We start from the raw sequence: 5932 nt of genomic DNA on the forward strand, positions 1-5932 counted from the left end.
CTCCATCTGGTACCAGGCGGGTACAGCAGCTCCATTCTTCCTCAGAGCGACGGCTGTCATCTACTGAAGCACCAAAAGTAACTTTAGATCTTTGCCTGTTTTTCTTGGATGTCTCTTATCTAGGCATTGACTAAGCCTGCTATTTCTTAGTTTCATGACCAAAGATTCAGAGGTGTTTCTGCCTAAAAAGTAACTCCAACTGAAACTGAAAAAAATGCTCAAGTCCACTTTTTCCCTGTTGTGTCCCCCAACTCCCCACCCTCAGATGTAAAAATCAGAGATCAAATGAAAATCGTATATTTAGAAGTGTCTGCAAATTTAGAAATATCTAATTATCTCTGTAATATTTATCCATTCCTGAATAGAAAAGAAAGTAGAAAAAGGGAATTAAAAGGTTATTTAAAAGCTACAAGTGTGATAGCATTTGACTGAAATTAGTAAAAAAATGGAATAATTTTACAGGAGGAAGGGATCTAGATACAGATATTTATTGAGTAGCAACCTCTGACAAATGATAAAGGAAAGAATCTTGAGTATATGTAATGTGGCTAAGAGGAGGTGGGTATACTAAACTAAGAATTTTGAAAGCAGCTGGTGTTTTCAAGATGACCAAGAAAGTCCTTAGCAGTTATGGTAACACATTGATACAGAGCTGGGCTAGAAAGGAATTTAAAACCCGTAAACGATTTTCCTGCCAATCAACATTACATTTTCCAGTGTGAACTGCTTCTGAACTAAGACTGAAAATTCCTCCATTATTCTAAAAATAAGGTTAACTAGAAATAGCACCAAAAATGTAAAAGAAATGACAGATGTGCAATCAGGAAAAGATGATAATAAGAATAAGCTTTAGAAGAATTGCAATCCCAGTTAGGAATAACAGAAGAGGTCTCCCTTTGTGTAAATGAAGACATCTTTACCATGATAATGTCTGTCTGTCACAATCAACTGTAGTAAAATTGATGCAATCCAGTGAATTGCAGCTTTGTAACAGCAGCATCCTTACATACATTTGCATCAGTGCTCTGCAGTGACAGGAATAGAACATATGGGATAAAAAGTTACCAAAAATAGACTTGTGGAGTCACTGGCCAAATGCTACCCATCACTTTTGGGAACAGAGGGTGGCCACAAGCAGAGGCTGTCAGTGCAGTGAGCATGACCCTTCCTGCTGCTCTCGTGTCCTGCAGGTGGGAAGGAGTGGGCTGGAAGAACAACCACTTTCTGCAGCATTAGCTGCTGTCAGCCTCCTAAGTCATCACTGAATAACATAATGTTCTTTGTGTTTTGCCAGTGGGAGGGCGACTTATCACACAACCGTAACGGGATGAGCAGTGTTGATGGGACTAGAGATAAAATTCTTCTGCATGTAAGAGGTTCATATTTAATTCTTGTGCTCTGTAGACCTACTATCTAATTTCTTCTGTATGAAGAGGAATCAGCCCTTTCCCAAGCACAGATAAATACGGAATTGTATGATGTTCCCATTTTCATGGTGCTTGTATACTTTTGCATGTGAATAAATTACAGACATGTACATAAAACAAAAAAAGAAAAAAAAATTAAATAATCAAACATACTAACAGTTCCAGCAGTTATCACCCAGTTGTGCATATCAATGCCAAGTTACAATCCTATCTGGAGTCAGAAGTCTGCGCAAGGTTGTGGTATGGCACAAAGGACAGAAGTGAGGAGCGTTTTCAGAAGACTTGCCCACCTGCCAAAATATGCTCTCAAGTACTATCCTGGATACTGTGTCATAGTTAGGATATTAGATTACGTTGCATTACCTTACCTGAAGCCACGTATGCAAACCTATAGTTAGTTATTTTTATAACTGGTGCTGATTATTATATCCTGCCTTTCATAGTATACGCAGTAACGTTATTACATTTCTCAGACTATATACATTGTAAAATTTTATCTTTTTATAGACTTAATCTTGCAGAACAGAATACCTCTGCAAATGAAAATCATGAGAGGATTTTGTGTACATTGTATATGCTGCTCCTACGCACCAATCTGTATTACAGTTTTAAAAAATAAGCCAAGTCTTGTGTTATCTTACTGTGCCTCTTTCTAATGTAGCAGATCTGGGAAAATCTAAGAAGCACTTTTCCTCCTGTTTTTATTCAATATACTCTCCAAGTAGCAGAAAATAAATTAATGTATTTCAGTAACACATGAAAAGAGACATTAATACAAAGGCACAAAAAACAATCTCAGAAAGCTTTACTCGCAATTTAACTTCTCCTTCCCAGCATGGCCATACTCAATATCTGACATCTCTAGAAATTCAGAAATTTTACCACTTAGCCATAGACCATAGCCAGATGCTTCAAAAATTATTTGAACTGACAAAAATTCTGCAAACTTAAGGCAGATCCGTATCATTCTCTTTTACTGCCTTATTCAGTGTCGAAGTCAGCAGTAGATGGGCTTTTCATTGTTTTCAGCCATTCCTAAGTAAGATTTTACCGTGCAAAGGTTTAGATAGGTAATACAACTTTAATTTCTGTTTACTTAGATTAGTATAGTCTTTGCAGAGCATCTGAAAACTGTGCTCAGGCCATCTGGGAGACAAATGATCCCAGGCTTTTCTTTCTTCTTCCTTTGGCCATCAGGAAGAAACTTGGTTTAGAAAATAGCCCTTTGACTGGACTTGAGAAATGCTACCAGTGAGACATTATGTGAATTTGCATAACCCATATTACACCTGAATATTTCTTTTTTCCTTTTTATCTTTTAAATGGCCAGGGTATTCCTCTGTGTCTTTGAACAGCTCCTATCACAATGGATTAAGGCTTATAGTCTCTAAGCATTATTATGAAAATAAAAATAATAGACAGATAAAAGGTCATTATTGGAGGTTATTTGTTCTTAAATACAACACATAAATTTACAAGTTTACCTGAAAAAGTCTGCAGAACACAAACAGACTCCCTAAGATATTTTTTGCACTTATGTCGTGGTTTAGCCCCAGCTGGCTACTAAGCACCACACAACCACTCACTCACTCCACCACTCTATGAAGAAAATTAATTCTATCCTGGCTGAAACCAGGACAACTTACCACTTATTAAAACGCCAAGATTAACAAAGAATTGGTATTAATACACAATGAGTTTCAACATTTGCAGTGGTTTGTCTCATACTAAACTAATTTGATTCTTTCTTTTATCTAGGGAAAATAAAAAAAATAAAATAACCAATGAGGATGACATTTTCAAAATGAAGAAAAATAAAACTTGATCATTACCAAGCTTCTCAAAAGATCACACTAAGCATAGAAAATTAATAAAAACAGTAGAAGAAAATATGTTATACCCTGTTCATTTTATGTCTCTACTTAACGTAAACCTTGTTAGTAACTGATGTGCTGTCTTGCTCAGCCCTCATTTATTTGGTACAGAAGTTTATATGAAACAACCCAACTTTGGGCTAGGACAGAGGTACATGTGTGACTCAGTTCTGTGACACAGATGAAGACACCTTAAGAAACCTTCTGGAACGTTGCTCTCAGAGGTGCAGTTGGTTCATTTGCCCGTGCCATTTCCAAAGATGTTTTCAGTTTACCTGCACTTAGGAGGCATTTTCCATAGAGGCACGTGGTTGGGTCCATAGTCTGCATCGTTCAGCCTTTATTGCTGGGGACTCGCGAGAGGCCTTGGCAGCGTAAACAGGTACCACAGTACAAGAGTGAGGGATACTCAGGGTACGCTGTCACTTGCCGGTCGAAGGAGCCTAGGGGCAACGAGGCCAAGTGTAGAAAACCACTGTGATGTGCCATCCGCCGTGGCTTGTGCTATGGCACCGCACTCAAGCAGCGATGTATCTTCTGGGTAGTTCAGTCACAAGCAGGGCTGCTCAGGGCAGAGCATCCTACCCACCGGACAAGGCAGGATTTTCATAGAAGGAAAACTGCACAGCAGTGTAATTAAACACGTATCGTAAGGCATTTGTGTCCAGAGGAAGAAGAGCAGGAAGAAAGCAGCAAGGTCTCACTGCCTAAGTTGTCTTCAGCCTGGCATTACCCAATGTTTGGATTCTTCCCTTTACAGCCCAAGTAACATCCAAAGAAGGTTTGTTACCAGCCGAGCGCATCGCCTTGTTACCCGGTACACCTTTTGGTAACCCTCTGTTGTTACTAGCTGGGTCCATGCAACTTCACGTGGATACTGCAGGCAATGCTAGCAGACCTACACATCAGGCTGCAGCGTTTGAGCTGAAAAGTCCAGTACAACTTTGGCTACCTTAAACGCATGGACTCAAAATGCTGAAAAACAGAGGCAGATGACTGAACTATCACCTAATTTCTGCTATTTATGTTTAGCAGCTCAGGTGACTAGGGTTTAAAGGACTTGGACAACTCACAGGGGCTGGAGGAATGCATATATTTTTTTATCCCAAATGGGTACTTATTTAGATGACAATCATATTTCCAAGAATAGGTCAGCATGCTGGGATGCTCAATAACAATAATTCTCAGCTGCATGTGCAGGCTTGAGCTGTCAGACCGCGTTGTGACACAGCTTTCCCTGCAGGCCCCTGGGAGCGATCGTAGGGTCTTCAGTCTTCTTCTGAGGCACAGAACAGCAGTTCAGTGGAGAAGGAGGTCCCACACAGACAATTTGCTGTAATTGCAGTGGGACAGACTGGGTGTTGGCAGATTTAACAAGATGTAAAATCTTTTCTGTCTTTTCCCTGGTTGCAAATGGCAGTTCCTGCATTAGCACTCAAAAAGAAAGCCTATGGCTCTTGTTGAAAACGGGGCATGTGAGAGTAAGATCATGGTCTGAAGATGTGCTGAAGATATGTCCTGACCAGTAAAATTAGTTATCTACTTTTGACCTGCCAAGGTCAGTCTCACAGCACCTCATCAAGGTGAAGGATTTGGGGACATAAAATACCTTGAGCACTAAAAATCATCGCAAAAAAAGCTTTAAATATTGATTTGAGCTTGAGAGGATTCTTTTTAAGTTGACTGAAACCTGAAACCTCAATTTATTTTATACCAAAAAAGCATCTTCCAAGTTTGTCACCACATTTTCCAAAGGAAGAGCAGTTTGACGTGGCATGACTGCATTTCTTGTATGATGAAGACAGTTGGTGTAATACAGCCAGCTGCCTTGTAGCGTATTATTCCTTACGTGGTAACATAAGAGCTCGCTCAAATTCAGAGTTTATTTCTGCGGGAAATAACAATGTTAAAAAACGCAATTTTGTCCCAAATGAGAAAGAATGAACAATATTTCAAAATTTGCTTCAAAATAAAAGCTTTTTTTCTTTTTTGGAAACATGAAAATAATCTATGAAAACATTGTGTTTTGCCATCACAATATTACCATAGCTTATTAATTCCATATTACAGTTACCAAATTAAAAATGAACTATTTAAGTCTTACAGAAATAAACCACATCAGCCTCCATTTAATTTAATGTTTTGATTATTTCTCATAGACTCTCAAATACATCAGTCTGTTTGTAGAACAGTTTGATTTCTTCGATTAAAAATTTTTTGGCGAAAAACAGGTCCCGCAGAAAATTTTCGACATGATACACGAAATACTATTTTATTTTATAAAATGCATTATTAAAGAAGGAATATGACCAGGTCGTGAACTCCCAGGCCACGATCTCTTTACCTGGTTCTTAGGAAAACATCTGCACGCTTTTCACGTAAAGCATTTCAAGAAGTGGCTTGGCTCTGGGTAACCGCGCCGTGGGGATGCTGGGTGGCACTTGGCAGTCACGTCTGCTCATGTCCAAAGTAACTGCTTATCCTCTGGTATTGCCACAGCCTGGCAATCTCTGACCTACGGACAATGGAAAGACACGAGACACGGGTGATGAACATCTGTCTTTTCTCAACGTAGGCTGAAAAATTCATCAGGGAAGGCTATTTTCCCCTCTTTGCTGGAGAATTCCAGAT

The sequence above is a fragment of the Phaethon aethereus genome (genome assembly GCF_964289735.1).
Source record: "Phaethon aethereus genome assembly, chromosome: 2".
Lineage (NCBI taxonomy): Eukaryota > Metazoa > Chordata > Aves > Phaethontiformes > Phaethontidae > Phaethon > Phaethon aethereus.